Source organism: Syngnathoides biaculeatus, chromosome 7 (assembly GCF_019802595.1).
Source record: "Syngnathoides biaculeatus isolate LvHL_M chromosome 7, ASM1980259v1, whole genome shotgun sequence".
In the NCBI taxonomy this organism is placed as follows: domain Eukaryota; kingdom Metazoa; phylum Chordata; class Actinopteri; order Syngnathiformes; family Syngnathidae; genus Syngnathoides; species Syngnathoides biaculeatus.
In genome coordinates this window covers 3866350-3882495 of record NC_084646.1, presented here as the reverse complement: position 1 = coordinate 3882495, position 16146 = coordinate 3866350, and the positions used below count along the sequence as shown (strand labels likewise).

At 43.9% G+C, this 16146-nt stretch overlaps 1 protein-coding gene and 1 pseudogene across 3 annotated transcripts in view; one reads left to right on the top strand and one right to left on the bottom strand.

The window, feature by feature from the left end:
* LOC133503111 (BEN domain-containing protein 5-like) overlaps window positions 1-16146 on the top strand; it is a 278787-nt gene that overhangs the window by 147080 nt on the left and 115561 nt on the right. The window lies entirely within an intron of this gene.
* Window positions 2581-2698, bottom strand: LOC133504190 (5S ribosomal RNA; annotated as a pseudogene).

Here is a 16146-nt window from a genome sequence, read left to right as displayed (position 1 = left end):
GGCGACCCCTAACGGGACAAGCCGAAAGGAAAAGAAGAAGGAATAATACTGTGTTTGATGCAGTGAGTTTGTCAAAATTGCAATTTCCTGTGTTTTCTTAATGTTGGACTTATTCTTTGTGATGCACGAAACACACCAGCCTTTGACGACTCCAGAGGGGCTTTGCGCAAAAGACCTCTTTCCATCTTTTCCGAGGTCGTGTCACATCCCCAGGGTTGCCTCTCCACCGATTGCGGAGACCATTATAACACATTTAAGTGGGGGAGCAAATCAGCCCTGCTTGAAAATGTTGGGATAGCTTTTTAGAGAGAGTGTACTGGTGGGACGGGAAAACCATTATCCTGGAACGCATTTGAAATAGCAGATTAATGGACTCAAAGGGTCACCGGATGTCAAAACACTCTTAAAAAGACTTAAAACGCCCACATATTTTATGATGCAGTATAATTATCAATGCAACAATGTAAATCGGAACTCTTGATAATAAGCGTGTACATAATTGTGTAAAAAAAAAAAATTCATTGCGTTTGTATAGATAGTGGAATCTGTACCATTTGAGGTCTTCAGATGCTGGTCAACTTTGGATTCTCTTCCCAACTGTATCTTCTTTTCACAGCTCACAATCGTGCTTCACTCATACCAACTGCTAGCCAAATTTTAGCATTTTCCCTCTCTTACAGTCAAATGTCAGCAAAGCCTGATTATCAGATGTCAAGATTATACTGAGTGATTATCTTGTGGTGTGGGTTGTCTTAAGAGGGATGTTTCCTCCTGATCCTAAACCTTTTCAGTATTTATTATTACATATCTGTAGGTGTGTGGTCAAGTAATTAAATAGATGTGAGAAAAGCAGAGCAACAATTGGTTTGCTGAGTGTTTGTATCATGTAGTATATATATACTGTAGTGATTCACTTCAATAACAATGTAGAGAAAAGTTAAATATCATAGTTACATGTATCAAACGCAAGGTCCTGGGGCCATATCTGGCCCAGCAAATCATGTGTATCGACTGATTTCTTGGTGATTAACAACAACATTGCAGATTGTCTACGCATTTAATAATGTTGAGATATTGGAAGCATGTTGTGTGACCAATATCCCCTTAACAAATGAACACGATCAGTGTTGAACAAATATGTTTGTATTGGCCTCCTATTAGGAAAAAATAGTTAACCATCAACTTGTTGAATACAGTGTATGAAAGGAAAAATAGGCGCTGGATTGGCAGCCCCCAAATTCCACCGAACGTAAACATCCTGTTTCTTGGAACGGATTAGGCTATTGACATGTAAAAAGCGCTTCCACTTGGGAAAAAAATTCTCATTACAAAACGACTTCTGGAACTAATACATTTTGAGGTCCCGCTATATCTGGAGATAAGTAATAACATGACCGAAACATAAAAACTATCCATCCATCCATTTTCTTTGCCCCTTATCCTCACAAGGAGTGCTGGAGCCTATCCCAGCTGTCAACGAGCAGGAGGGGTACACCCCGGATTGGTCGCCAGCCAATCGCAGGGCACACAGAGATAAACAGTCACACTCACAATCACACCCAGGGCCAATCTCGAGTGTCCAACCACTGTTGCGTGGGATGTCGGAGGAAACCGGAGTGACCAGAGAAAACCCAGGCATGAACGGGGAGAACATGGAAACTCCACACAGGCGGGGCCGGGATTGAACCCGGGTCCTCAGAACTGTGAGGGCAGCGCTTTACCATCTGATCCACCGTGCCGCCCATACAGTGTACTGAGAGGGACTTTTTTTGCCCCACTGTATATACGTAAACGGGCCATCTGGGCCTTACTGCCGTGGAATCGCAGAATCCGACGTCTGGCCCAATCATGAAAACTGGAGGCAGAACCCAGCACACCGCTTCCAGACACATTGCTTGGTGGGTGGCAAGCTTGTGAGGTACTCTGTTTCTCATTTTGTATGACCCCAGTGAAGAAACGGGTTGAGATTTGCCAAATTAGATTTGCTGGCGTTAGTTAATCCAGAGCAATGGTGAGTGTGGTAAGGAAGTGAAGAACTTGGTCCAAGCAGGGTGGAACAGTTGGCGGAAGGTGTCTGGTGTTTTATGTGACAGAAGAGTCTCCACTAGGATGAAGGGCAACGTTTATAAAACAGTGCTGAGGCCGGCCATGATGTACGGATTAGCGACAATGGCACTGAAGAAACAACAGGAAGCAGAACTGGAGGTAGCAGAAATGAAGATGTTGAGGTTCTCGCTTGGAGTGAGCAGGTTGGATCGGATTAGAAATGAGCTCATTCGAGTGACAGCCAAAGTTGGATGTTTTGGAGACAAGGTTCGAGAGTGCAGACTTTGAAGGTTTGGACATGTCCAGAGGCGAGAGAGTGTAGAGTATTGGTAGAAGGGTGCTGAGGATGGAGCTGCCAGGCAAACGAGCAAGAGGAAGACCAAAGAAAAGGTGGATGGATGTTGTGAGGGAGGACATGAAGACTTTGGGTGTTACAGAGGAAGATGCACGAGATAGGCTTAGATGGAAAAAGATGACACGATGTGAAGACCCCTAATCGGGACAAGCCGAAAGGAAAAGAAGAAGAAGAAGAGAAGCTTACAGCACCTGGTATTCCCAGGCGGTCTCCCATCCAAGTACTAACCGGGGCAAACCCGCTAAGCTTCCAGGATCTGACGAGATCGAGCGTTCTCAGGGTAGCACGGCCGTAAGCCTGTGAATGCCACTAATTTGAGACAAATTACATTTTGTTGCACAGTTTCAGCAGTTTTCATCAACAACTTTCACCTCACTTAAATGGATGCAAATGCGGTTCGGTGGCACCGCTTCAGTCATTTTAAATGTTCAAAACCACCGTCGGTCTGGTAACCACGGGCATATATTTTTTTGTCGATTTGAAGTCTTCACTCACTCTGGCAACATGCCAGCTTCCCCGGCCAAAGCAGCAGCTGGCAGACAGCGATTGCCCACTCATCAATCCACTTTATCACCAGGGTTCTCCAGGGTTCAAGAGGGGCTGTCAAAGACCAAGTGGAGGAGTCTCCTCGAGAGGCAAAACTTGGCGAACGAGCTGCGCTTGTTTGAGCGAAGGCACACAGATCTGTCTTACAAAGGCTTAAATAAAGAACGAGAGCTAATGTGTTTTGGCAGTAAGATGCGCTCGTCTGTATTTTTTTTTTTTTTTTTTTTTTTTAGGACATTTGGGATTCCTTGGCTGGGCAAGGTGCCCCCTCTGCTAGGAAAAAAAAAACACTGTTTGGAAATTGCAGCTGACAAGCACAAACACAACAAGCTGACTGGTTTGCTTGCAAAGAGCAGCCCTCAATCCTCGCTAAATTATTAAGCAGTGGAAAATACTGTCTGTCACCCCGTTTAACTGGTTGTTTTGAGGCACGCCAGCTGTCTTGTTTTTGATCATTTAGATTGCTTTGTTTTCTCTCGAGGAATCCTCATTGAACGTACAATTTAGGGCATGTCGCGCATTATTGATGAGTGACATCGCATTTCTCGTTGCGCTAATTTCTTGTTTGGGAACGCCTGACAGAATGTCATCCTCCCGTTGATTCAGCACGATTCTTTGACTGCTACTTTATATTTAATAGTTTTTCTTCAAATTCCGTCCTTTACATTTTCAAACCATTAAGCCATTTCGATTTGAAATAATGTGCTACAGAAAAAAAATCACTCGATACAGAAAGCAGATTCTCCCATACTGGGCCTTGGCTGTTTGGGCAGGAATCACCAGGCTAAAAGTGACGAGATTTATGTGTATTATTGTTTACGATCATATCATATTACCTTCAACACTTTTCTCTTGTGTTATTTTCCTTTGTATCTCTGCCATGTAGTGGGCGTAACCGTGCTGTCTTCTGCCCATTGTGACTTCACTCGCGTACAAAAATGGGTTGGCCTTCAGTGTCCGTCCCTGCCCGTCCCTCCATGTGACACACTCCCTCCCTCCCACCATTGTCCTACTTACCCATCTACTGCAAAATCACTTTTCCTCACCTTGTTCCCTCTGTGTCCTGCTAATACACATTAGCAGCCAGCAGCCATATGTAATGGGACTGTGCATTCTCCTGCTGCTATAATGGCTTCTCTGACACTTCCCCCATTAAATGTGGTCAGACAGCACCGCACAGCAACCCTCTGCATGCTCTAAAAATATTGTTACGTAACTATCATAAACCAGTTTGCCGTCGCCGCCAACTTCGGGAATAACGCTAGACTATTTTCGGTTTTTATTGCACCTGTTTTGTCTTCCCGGTCTTCTCGCGACTTCTATCCCGCCTGAGGCCTTACGTTTTCTTTGACCTCAACAGTAAGAAACGCATAGCGGCGTTATGAAGCTCATCCGATTACATGTGAATAAGTGAACATGTCTGCTATCGCTAATGGGCCTGTTCGCAATCTTCTACATCTCTCCAGCCCCACCACATACAACACTTAGATAGCATCGACTCTGCCTTCCTCAGCGTGTGGCCCATCCCCATCCCGAGCCGCCAGAAACTCGGTCAGCGGCCGCATCCTTCGCCGCGTTACTGTTGCGATCCCTCGCGATAAGTGACGCGTTCATTTAATTAAAATGGCCTCGTGTCGCTGTCGCGAGGGGTCATTTTAGAAGATGTAAAATTAAAGCTGGTAATTAAGTGTAGTCCTAGATAAGAACACCCACAGAGGAAGAAGACAAACTTAATCTATCCCGACTGCAATTCCACAAGCTTGTTCACGTAAAGGCGGATGGAAATGTCCACCAACTACATCTGATGATTCTCAGGGTCAGGTTGAGGGTCCGGGAAAGGGCTAAAGTCTAAAATTCCTCCACAATGCACAAAGAACTCAGTTAAAGATGCTTGTTATCATGTCTTGGAGAACAGGAGAAACGCTTGTACAGCACTGAACACCTTGACAAAGACGTTTGTTTGGCCAGCGGAGTGTGGCGTTAATTATCACAAGCTTATTAAAAGCGCTGAGCGGCAATAGATGTCGTTTGTCTCGCTATAGACACTGCGGCACTCAACCGGGGTCATTATTTTAGGGGATTATTGCAGCTATTTTTAGGACAAAAAGTGCTTCCTTTTAAAGCTCAGGTTTGAAATGAAGACAGTCGGACATCCTGGCCACCAGATCTTCCAGCTCCTTCCCTTGGGTAGGCGCTACTGGAGAATGCAAACCAAAACTAGCAGGCATTCTAACACCTTCTTCCCTCTTGCAATTAAATTCTCAAACAGCTAATTTACAATTCCACTGCAATATGCTGCCAATTTTCTGCCTCAAGTTTGTTGTCACATCCTGCAGGGCAAATTAAAATTATTTACGATTGACCATCACTTTAAACTGCATCCACTCATTGAAGACTTGACACCCTTTGCACAACGGTCATTGCACTGGACTATCGCTCTCATGGGCATTGTAATCCCTCTAAATGCTAGAACACTCTATCATTTGAACAACTGTGAGTTTAAAACAAAAAAAGTTTGTCTACTGTTTCTCATATTCAACATGTATGTCGTACTAGGGCGGCTCCAACTACCGGAGACAAATTTGTCGTGTGTTTCTTACATACTTGGGCAGTAAAGGTGATTCTGATTCTGAAATCCCATAACTGAGAGGGAAACAGGTGAAACTCTCGATTTACCAGTCGATCTACGTTCCTGCCCTCACCTATGGGCACGAGCTGTGGGTCGTGACCGAAAGAACAAGATCCCGGATACAAGCGGCTGAAATGAGTTTTCTCCGCAGGGTGTCCGGGCTCTCCCTTAGAGATAGGGTGAGAAGCTCAGTCATCCGGGAGGGGTTCAGTGTCAGCTGCTCCTCTGCATTGAGGGGAGCCAGATAAGGTGGCTGGGGTATCTGATCCGGATGCCTCCCAGACGCCTCCCTGGTGAGGTGTTCCGGGCATGTCCCACCAGAAAGAGACCCCAAGGACGACCCAGGACACGCTGGAGAGACTCTGTCTCTCGGCTGGCTTGGGAACGCCTCGGGATCCCTCCGGGAGACCTGGAAGAAGTGGCTGGGGAAAGGGAAATCTGGGTATCCCTGCTGAACCTATTTCTCCTGCAACCCGACCCGGAGAAGGGGTAGAGGATGGATGGATGGATGGATGGATGGATGGATGGATGGAGAGGAAACACACTAACCACTTCTGATCCATGCCGCCACGTTATTTTCATAATCTTTCATTCATCAAAAATAGATGAAGTCTAGGATGGAAACCACCTCAGTTAACCAAAGCCAGGTTCTACACAAACTGAATATTTTACCGCCGTAGCTTGTGACGAGACACGATAAGCCTGGCATTTTGTTTGTTTTTGATATGTGAATGGCAATTCCGTGCCGACACGTAAGATGACCTTTAAATAGAAGGAACCTGATTGCCTCTTGTAGTGTCCTTTAGTGTCCTTGAGCAACGACACACCCTCACACCCTGCCAGGCCTATAGGTGCTCTTATTTGTCGTTGTAGTAAAAATATTGACCCAAATGATGCATGTGATTATCTAATAATATATTATTAGTATAGCATCAGTGTGTAAAATGTCAGAACAGCCTTGCTGTGTGACTGCTGTAATACTGTTTTTTATTGTAATTGTAACATTCACAATAAAAATGAAGATCCATTTTGATGAATAGCCTTTTAAAAAAATTGTGAAAAAGTGTACATCATCATATTAATAAAAACTCAGAGGGATTAAATAGAAGAAAAAAGAGGATTCTGGTTGTAAATAAAGCACTTTGTTAGGTGATGATGTGGCTGCGAAGGGTTCATGCGTGCGTGACCGTGTGCACGTGTCGCGAAGGGTTAAATGAAAGTCAGCGCACACATGGGGCATCATAAGCAGACAATGAAAAATGAGAGCGGGGAAGCTGTACAGCCTGCTTCCCTGTGGGAACAGCCACAAGCAGGCATACGTACCTCAGGTGATAATCGCTGTGAGTGTGTGTGTGTGTTGTGTGTGTGTGTGTGTGTGTGTGTGTGTGTGTGTGTTCAATTCAAAGTCTGCAAGTGGTGGGGTGGGGGGGGGGGGGGGGGGGGAAGCACATAGACAACAGGGGGAACAAATGCAGCGCCGGCTTTAACCCGGTGGAAGGCAGTTTAAATTTGCATGAGTGCTTTCTATTTCTACAAGGTGCCCATCTGATTAAATCGGGAACCAATTTCAGGAGAATCTCATCAGTTCAGCCTCCGCCTCGTGCATTTCTAATGAGGCGCCGCCTTCAGCGGGCTTGTTTTTGAAGGAGCCTCGGACCGACGGGAGGTTAAACAGATGCAGCGGGAAAAATGTATGCGGACGCGGGTGCGATGCAACGAGGCTTTGACTTTTAATCAGGGAAATATGCATCCGATGTATGTGATTCGGAGGTTATATGCGTTGATGGTTCTGCCCTGTGAGTGGCCACATGTGTGCTGTGCATAGTCTATTTTTTGCTTAGAAACGGAGAGGACGTGCAAAGTGCTTCACATAGCTATTTCTAAATATTGTTGGGTTGGTTAGTGAGTTTATTGTTTAGTTATATAGTGAAGAAAATAAGTATTTGAACACCCAGATAAATTGCAAGTTCTCCCGCGTAGAAATCATGGAGGGGTCTGAAATTGTCATCGGAGGTGCATACCCACTGTGAGAGAGATAATCTGAGAAGAAAAATCCAGAAATCACAATGTATGTTTTTTTTTAATGAGTTATTTGTGTGATACAGCTGCAAATAAGTATTTGGCAGAGTCGCCTTTGTTTGCAATTACATAGGTCAAACGTTTCCTGTAGTTGTTCACCAGGTTTGCACACACTGCAAGAGGGATTTTGGCCCACTTCTCCACCCAGATGATCTCTAGATCAGACAGGTTTCTGTGCTGCCGTTGAGAAACATGGAGTTTCAGCTCCCTCCAAAGATTTTCTATTGGGTTTAGGTCTGGAAACTGGCTAGGCCACGTCAGAACCTAGATATGCTTCTTACGGAGCCACTCCTTGGTTTTCCTGGCTGTGTGTTTTGGGTCATTGACGCCATGAAGTCTTAGTGTATTACCAAGTCACCTTGGAAACGGTGGTCCCAGCTCTTTTCAGGTCATTGACCAAGTCCTGTGGTGTAGTCCTGGGCTGATTCCTCACCTTTCTAAGGATCATTGAGACCCCACGCGGTGATATCTTGCATGGGGCTCCACAATGTACAATTTTGCCTCTGGTGTCTCTGGACAGCTCTTTGGTCTTGGCCATGTTACATGTTTGAGTCTTACTGAATGTATGGGGTGGACAGGTGTCTTTATGCAGCTAACGACCTCACACAGGTGCATCTGAATCAGGATAATACATGGAGTGGAGGTTGACTTTTAAAGGCGGACTAACAGGTCTTTCAGGATCAGAATTCTAGCTGATAGACAGGTGTTCAAATACTTATTTGCAGCCGTATCACACAAATAAATCGTTAAAAAATCATATATTGTGATTTCTGGAATTTTCTTTCTAGATTATCTCTCTCACAGTGGACACGTACCTATGATGAAGATTTCAGACTCCTCCATGATTTCTAAGTGGGAGAACTTGAAATATAGCAGGGTGTTCAAATACTCATTTTCTTCATCGTTTATACATATACATATGCATGGGGGGGGGGGTTCCAGCACGAAGGGCCTTTTCAAGGTCAGGCCACTGAATTTTTAAGTTGCCTTCAAGTCAGGACTTTGACTAGGACTCTTTAAAACCTTCATTTTGTATGTTTTGAGCTATTCAGAAATCGACTTGCTCGTGCGTTTTGGATTATTATCCTCCTGAAGAAAACAAGTGCACTTCAGCTCGAGGTCACAAACTGATGGCTGAACATTCTCCTTCAGGATTTTCTGTTAAAGAGCAGATTTCATGGTTGCATCAATCACAGCAAGTTTTCCAGGCCCCGAAGGAGAAAGGCAGCTCAAGACCCGTCATACTACCAGCGGCATATTTCACTCTTGGTGTAATCTTTTTTTTTTTTTTTTTTTTTCTGAAACGCTGTGCTACATTTACGCCAGATGTAACGAGACGCACCCCTTCCAAAAAGCCCAACTTTCATCTCATCAATCTTCCAAAAGTCTTGGGAATCATTCAGATGTTTGTTTGTTTTTTTTATCCCCACAAAAACAAGATGAGCAAAAAATGGTGATTTTTCGTCAGCAGTGGTTTGAACTGAAATTCTGCCATGGATATCACTTTTTGCCCACTTTCTTCCGTATTTTCTGTCATGAAGACTGACCTTAACTGAGGCAAAGAAAGCCTGCAGTTCTTTAGACCTTGTTCTGAGTTCCTTTGTGGCCTCCTGGGTGAGTCATTGCTGTTCTCTTGCGGTTATTATTTGTAGGCCGGCCACTCTTGGGAAGGTTCACCACTGTTCCTTGTTTTCTCCTTGGGAGGATAATGAATCTCTGTAATGGTTCACTGAAATCCCAGTTCTTTAAAAATAGCTTTTGTAGCCCTTTTAAATTAGTTTGAATTACTTCATCTCTCGACTTTAGTGGAATTTCTGTGGATTGCCCATTTTTTGCAGCTTTTTTAGATCTTTACTCTGACTTGATTTTGTCCTGACATTCTCCAAGTGATCTCTTTATTGAACAGGTCTTGGGATAATCAAGCTTTGGTGTGATCAGCGAAAATTAACCAAAAATTGGGGTTAGCCACAACTTATTTATGATTTAACAAGGAAGTAATTATCAATGACGGAGCTAGGTACCTCAATAGTTTTTTCTTAATAAATGAAGTCACTATTTAAAAACAGGTTTTTGACAATCCTGAATGTTAAAATGTTTGTGTGCGTGCCACATATCCTCCTCCTCTGTGTTTATCTTGTTTTAAACTCCAGTTTCACATCAACATGAATTGTAATTATCCAGACAATATTGTTCAATAGCAGTCCAGGGTGTGTCCTGCCTCTCGCTCAAAAGTCAACTGGGATAGCTCACGTGCACAAATAAGGACGAGTGGTGTATAAAATATATCCATCTATTTTCTTAGCCGCTTATCCTCACAAGGGTCGCGGGGAGTGCTGGAGCCTATCCCAGCTGTCAGCGGGCAGGAGGTGGGGTACACCCTGAACTGGTTGCCGGTTGCACACGGAGACAAACAGCCGCACTCGCAATCACACCTAGGGGCAATTTTAGAGGGTCCAATTAATGTTGCTTGTTTGTGGGAAGTGGGAGGAAACCGGAGTGCTCGGAGAAAACCCACACAGGAACGGGGGAGAACATGCACACTCCACACAGACGGATCCGCGATTGAATCCGGGACCTCAGAACTGCGAGGCCAACGCTTTCCAGCTGAGCCCACCGTGCCGCCGTATAAAATATATGACTGGATAAATTTGTTCAATAAATAACCCCCCCATCCTCTGCACACACACACGATGGGAAAATCCCTTAAATGTAAAGCCTGCCCTGTTAGGTTAAACTTTTTTGTCCTTTCGCTGTTGAATCCTCTCTCAGGAATCATTCGCTACATTATTGGATGTAAAAGCTGCTGTACCTTACAGCCTTATTTTGTCCCCCATAAAGGAAATTCGAGATAACGGGCCAACAACAGCTTCTTGCTTGTCTTTTAACATTCTGTTCCCAACGTTCCTTTCTTGAGACGAGCAGAGGGGGCTGCACAACACTGACCACTCCTCCTTTGTCAAGAGCGGCCAAGTATTGAACCCAGCCACTCCGTCAGCGTCTGAACTGAATCTAATACATCCCAGAACTGTTGCAAGAAAGCGTCCATGCTGCATATTCGGGAGAAATACACTCGCACTAAAAGTATTTTTATTTATTACACAGCTAGATGTGGCAGATGCATCGACGTGATCTGAACTGAAATGCGTCACGTAGGCGGTATTATAACGTCAGGGCATATTTAAAGGGAACCGCAGCTGTCCACATGCATCTTGTGTTGGGTGTGGTCGGAGATGCGGACGTTTACAGCTCTCAGCCCGCAGAAGTCAGTGCAGCCGGGTTGGAAAATTGCAGAATGTAGACATTCTTTCAAGATCAATACGGTCTTTGATCAATAGTAAAACTACACTTATTAACAGCAAACAGTCATATTTTTACCTACGTATTCGCTTGATCGGAATTTAAGCTTCCATTGAACTCCGTGTTTTCCGGGGTGTTGTTCAATTGTTGAGTGTACCTTAAGGGAAACCTTTTAAGTAGGCCATCTTGTAAATAGAAAGCGGTGCCCCGAGGTCTGTAGCCACGCCCGCAACTCAAAAAAAACTTTTATTTAATGAATGAAATGTCATTTATCCATTCCAGTAAAAAAAAACAAAAAACATATTTGTAGTTTATTTGATAATTAAAAAAACAGCACTGTATGATATCGTAGGTTATAAAAATTTACAGTAATTAAAAAAATGTTAAAAAAATGGCACATTTTCTGCTTCAATTCAACGGACAATGCACTGCTCCTTCTTCTGTCTTTGTCACCTGACAGCAGTATAATAGAGATATACAGCGAGAGAGACTATCTCGGTCCATTGATATTAGTTTTTATTTGCTGAGGATAAAAAAAAAATTCATGTGACTGTTACATTGTCTGTCTACATGTGTTGCTTCACTCTAAGTATTCAAATATCAGTTGCTTAAAAGGTTACAACACTGTGACACCAATGCTCTGCATTACCCTTCCATGGACTTGAACATTATTTTGTGTTAGCATCAAGCTAGCAGGCTTCAAGGCAAAGTTGTGTGGCTGTTTTACATAAATATTTGTTTTTCAGTTTCATTTGACAATCTTTAATTGGGTATGACATGAAATAGTTTGCTAAACTGCTGCTTGTTGTGAAATGAGTTAACAGTCACCATGCAGCCTTCGTATCTACAAGTTTTTGCTCGCAAGTCAAAGCAAAAACTTGTCCCAATTACAGCTCATATCTAAAAAAAGACTCAGAATTAATGTCCCTTGTAGCTCTAGAGAATTGACAGCTGACTAATTGCTTTTGCTGCCTCAGACCACCTGCTGATATTTTCTATGAATTTTAATCATACAGTATTATCCCCATTGGGGCGTTCCAATATCGATGTACAACTCTGCTCCTGGCACAAGAATCTTGTGCGCCTGCCTTGAAACCGAAAATCACACATTTAGCACATTAAATGAATTGTGTCAGTAAATCTCATCAGAGATGTTCGTTTTTAATGTCACTCTCTGCTCCGACCAAATCTCCTTACTTTGTTCATTTGGCAAGGCAGTGGGGGGGGGGGGGGGGGGATCATCAACCTTTGAAGTGAACTAGATGAACCTATCAAATTAGGCCAACTTGCCAGAAAAAGTGCACTTGCTTTGGGAGGAAAAAAAACGAAAAGCATCCAAGGTGTCCTGCAAGATTCAATGTGATGGAGTATTTTTGGAGCATTGGCCTGCACAGTAGCATTAAACAGTCAAATGTAAAAAAATATAAAAAAACACTATGGGGAACATAATTACAATTTGTTTAGAATGAAATGAAATGAAGAAACCCAAATATACAACATGTTTGTTTTCCAACTGCTTTTCATATAAATATGCTTGCGAGAACAGGCTAAATATGGACATAATGCTCTAATTAAGTCAAGGACACACATCCCCTTTCATAATCAATGGCCATATTTCATCTGCCGTGATTCCTGACATCAGCGAGATTGCTTGTAGCCCGTGACCCAGCAGGGGAGGACGGCTTGCAACCCAGACATTCACCCCCCGCGGCTTCGCTTCTCCTAATCATATTACTACTTTTCACGCTGCCCTTTTCATGCATGCAACTTCCGCCGAAATCCCAGAGGAACACGGAACTGCTGACAATTATCCATCTATTGTCACATCGAGAGCGTACCATTTTCGTTTTAGGGGGAGGGCAGGTTATCAAAATTGACTGGCAAACTCATCATTATAAATACAGTGGAAGCTCTGGATTTGATTAATAATTGTAACCAACATTTCCAATGTTGTACAAAAACTCACAGAAGTTCCAAAGTTCATTGTTTTTGTTTTTTTTTTTTTTTTTTGTTTTTTTTTACTAACACATCACATTATTTTAGCCACTGAGGCAGAATCCAATTCTGATCCAGAATACACTGTCTTACGTCAGAGTCAACGTCATTCCTCTCGGTCAGTAGCAGAATGGTTGTTTCCTCACATTTTTAAGTTAGCATTATGTATGCTTGACTCGAGCATAATTCAGTGCTAGCCACGAAAAGATGGGCTATCAATAACTATCCAAATGTTTCATCCTTTCTGAGTTGGGACCTCATCTTGTGCCCTGCTGTGCTTACTTTTGATGGTCTCCTGCTTGTATGGGATTTCTATAGATTCTCCATCTATTTCCATCCATTTTCATTGCCGCTTATCCTCACGTGGGTCGCAGGGTGTGCTGGAGCCTATCCCAGGAGGAGTGACACACCCTGAACTGGTTGCCAGCCAATCGCAGGGCACATCGAGACAAGCAGCCACACTCACAATCACACCTCGGGGCAATTTAGAGTGTCCAATTATTTTGCATGTTTTTGGGATGTGGGAGGAAACCGGAGTGCCCAGAGAGAACCCACGCAGGCATGGGGAGAACATGCAAACTCCACACAGGGAGGGCCGGGATTGAACCTGGGACCTCTGTGAGGCCAACACTTTACCAGCTGACCCACTGTGCCACCCTTGTATAGTTTCTCTGGCCTCCAATATTCATGCTACGTTTCTTGAATAATCTTAATTAATTGGTGTCACTGTGAATTTTTTTTTTTTTTTGTCTAGACGTGCCCTTTGATTGACTTGCGACCGGTCCTTGGTGAACCTCGCCTCTCGCCCAAGTCCACAGGGAGAGGCTCCAGCTCACCTGCAAAACTTAGAAAGAAAAGCATAATGGAAAATGAATGAATGGATAATATAGAGCTCATGCACATACGTCATAAAATCACGTGACTTTTTTTTTACCTCGCCATATTGCCCAATTGCTCAATGCTAAGTAGGTTGGAGATGACACAGAAATATGTCTTGTAGCACAACGCCCAGAGTCTTGGCCGATACCATCAGACATTTAGAAGGTGAAAATAAACGACAGTATGTGGAAAGATTTGATAAACTCGGCATAGAGGACCCGTATTTAATGCCAAAATCGATGTTTTCGCCGATAAGAAATTGGACTGTTAATTCGCTTTTGCTTGTCTTGGACAAGTGGATCTACACATGGATCTGGTGAGTAAGTCGTGGAGATTTACACAGAAAAGTTTGAAAGCGTATAAAAGACTGGACGCATACGAATACTTTGTTGCTGGATCTGTTCTCAATCAGGAATAAATCCAACGTAGTGACGGGTTGACGGGTTGTGAACACGGAAGTGTGTTCGGTGACCCGTTAACCTTTGCCAGAATCCATTGATCTTTTCAGGTAGCATTCAATACAAATACCAATATTTAGATAAATGACCCCTGGTTTTACACAAACTCGCATTCATTAACTATGATTGGAAAAAAAAACAGGAGGACGGAGTCGTCTCCATGGAACGTACACGGAAGCAATTGCGGCCACACTTAACCTCCGTAAATCTCTGCGACCAACTTTTTTTTTTTTTTTAACGCATTGTTCTCAAATGAGCCAACTTGGCATCATAAATACTTTTTGGAAATTTTTGATTGAGAAGAATAATTCCTACCTGAAATGAAGCGATCGCTACACAGGCGTGTACGTATTTTGGTTGGGCACCATCCATCATGTTTAATTGCCAAAATCCACCGATATTTTCTGCTCTTTTCAGCTGGTATTCCGTAGAATGATCTCTTTGAATATCTGTCTCATCTGTTGTGACAACCAACAGCACAACAGGTCTTGGATATTGTAAATATTCTTCTCCGGTTCAATGTCGAGCAGCTCTGTTTGACCAGCAATATGGCGCCGTGAAAATGGTGACGCCACGTGCACGAGCTCTCTAAACGACAATGAACATGTGTATTGTTAATTCCGAGCAAGGCCCGTGGCATTCTGGCTCTTCGCGAGCTTCCTTCTGACAAAACCTGCAGCGCGAGCACGTATTAGCCGCCCAAGTTCGTTTTAAGTGTTGTCTGCGTGAATGCGCCAAGACAAGCAGATCTTCAACGTTAGTAATCATCCTCCTGTTTACTGTCTGCTCCAGTCGTGTTCGACCGGGATAAAGCACCGCCTGAGGGGCCGCGCTGTACCTGTACGTTTCTGTCTTCTTCATCCAGTCCAGCAGAAGTGAGGACTCGCGTACAACTGTCGAGTTGGTCCGTTCTTATCTCATGCCAGGCCAAACAGGCCCTCTGCTGACAAGTGGTATTTGACTCACTCAGGATGTGTAGAGAGAGAGAGAGAGAGAGGAGAGAGAGAGAGAGGAGAGAGAGAGAGAGAGAGAGAGAGAGAGGAGAGAGAGAGAGAGAGAGAGAGAGAGAGAGAGAGAGACAGGCCATCGCATTCCACAGCAGCAGACTGCTGCCTATCTTTTCATCTCACACTGACCTCCTTTTGTCTGATAGAATAATCAACACGCACGCGGCAGGAGAGTGAAAATTGCCATTCACTGGCATAAACATGGCAACGGATAGTCAATCGTCTGCAGGGCTTGTTTTTCTCCCCGTGACATCCATTTGCATAGCTTTGATGTGCTTTGACAATGGCGCTTGGCAAGATGTGAATTATGTGAATGTGTCTTATTAGCGCAGCTGGAGAAAAGGTCATCATGTCTCTTTGTTCCCAGGGCTCTTTTTCTTCAATTAAGGCTAATCACCGCGGGCCAACATTGATCCAGCCTCTCAATTTCTCCTCATGGGTGAACTCGATGATGTGTTAGCGTGCTACTACTATGTCGACAAAAGTACTGGAACCGCTTGATTGGCACAGGAAGCTCGTGCAGATGGATATTGTCCGATTTCAGTTGTGTCCAAAAATTATTTACCGTGCCAGCGACATTTATCGTGATGGATTACAGGGCAATGGACCTTTCCGACTGGCCAGTTTAAGCTCCGCCCCCTTAGCTACAGTTGCCATGTCCTACAACCTTCCGAAATGGCGACTGAACAGAACATGTTTGAAGTCGATTCTCTATCGCGTATTCCAGATAATATTGCGGTATGTTTTTCCCCAAATGCGTCAGACTTGTCCAAGAGAGTTCTACAAAGCGGTCGCAACTATTTCACGCAAGGATATGTACACGGAATTAAGATTTTGGACAGAGCGGGACGCAAT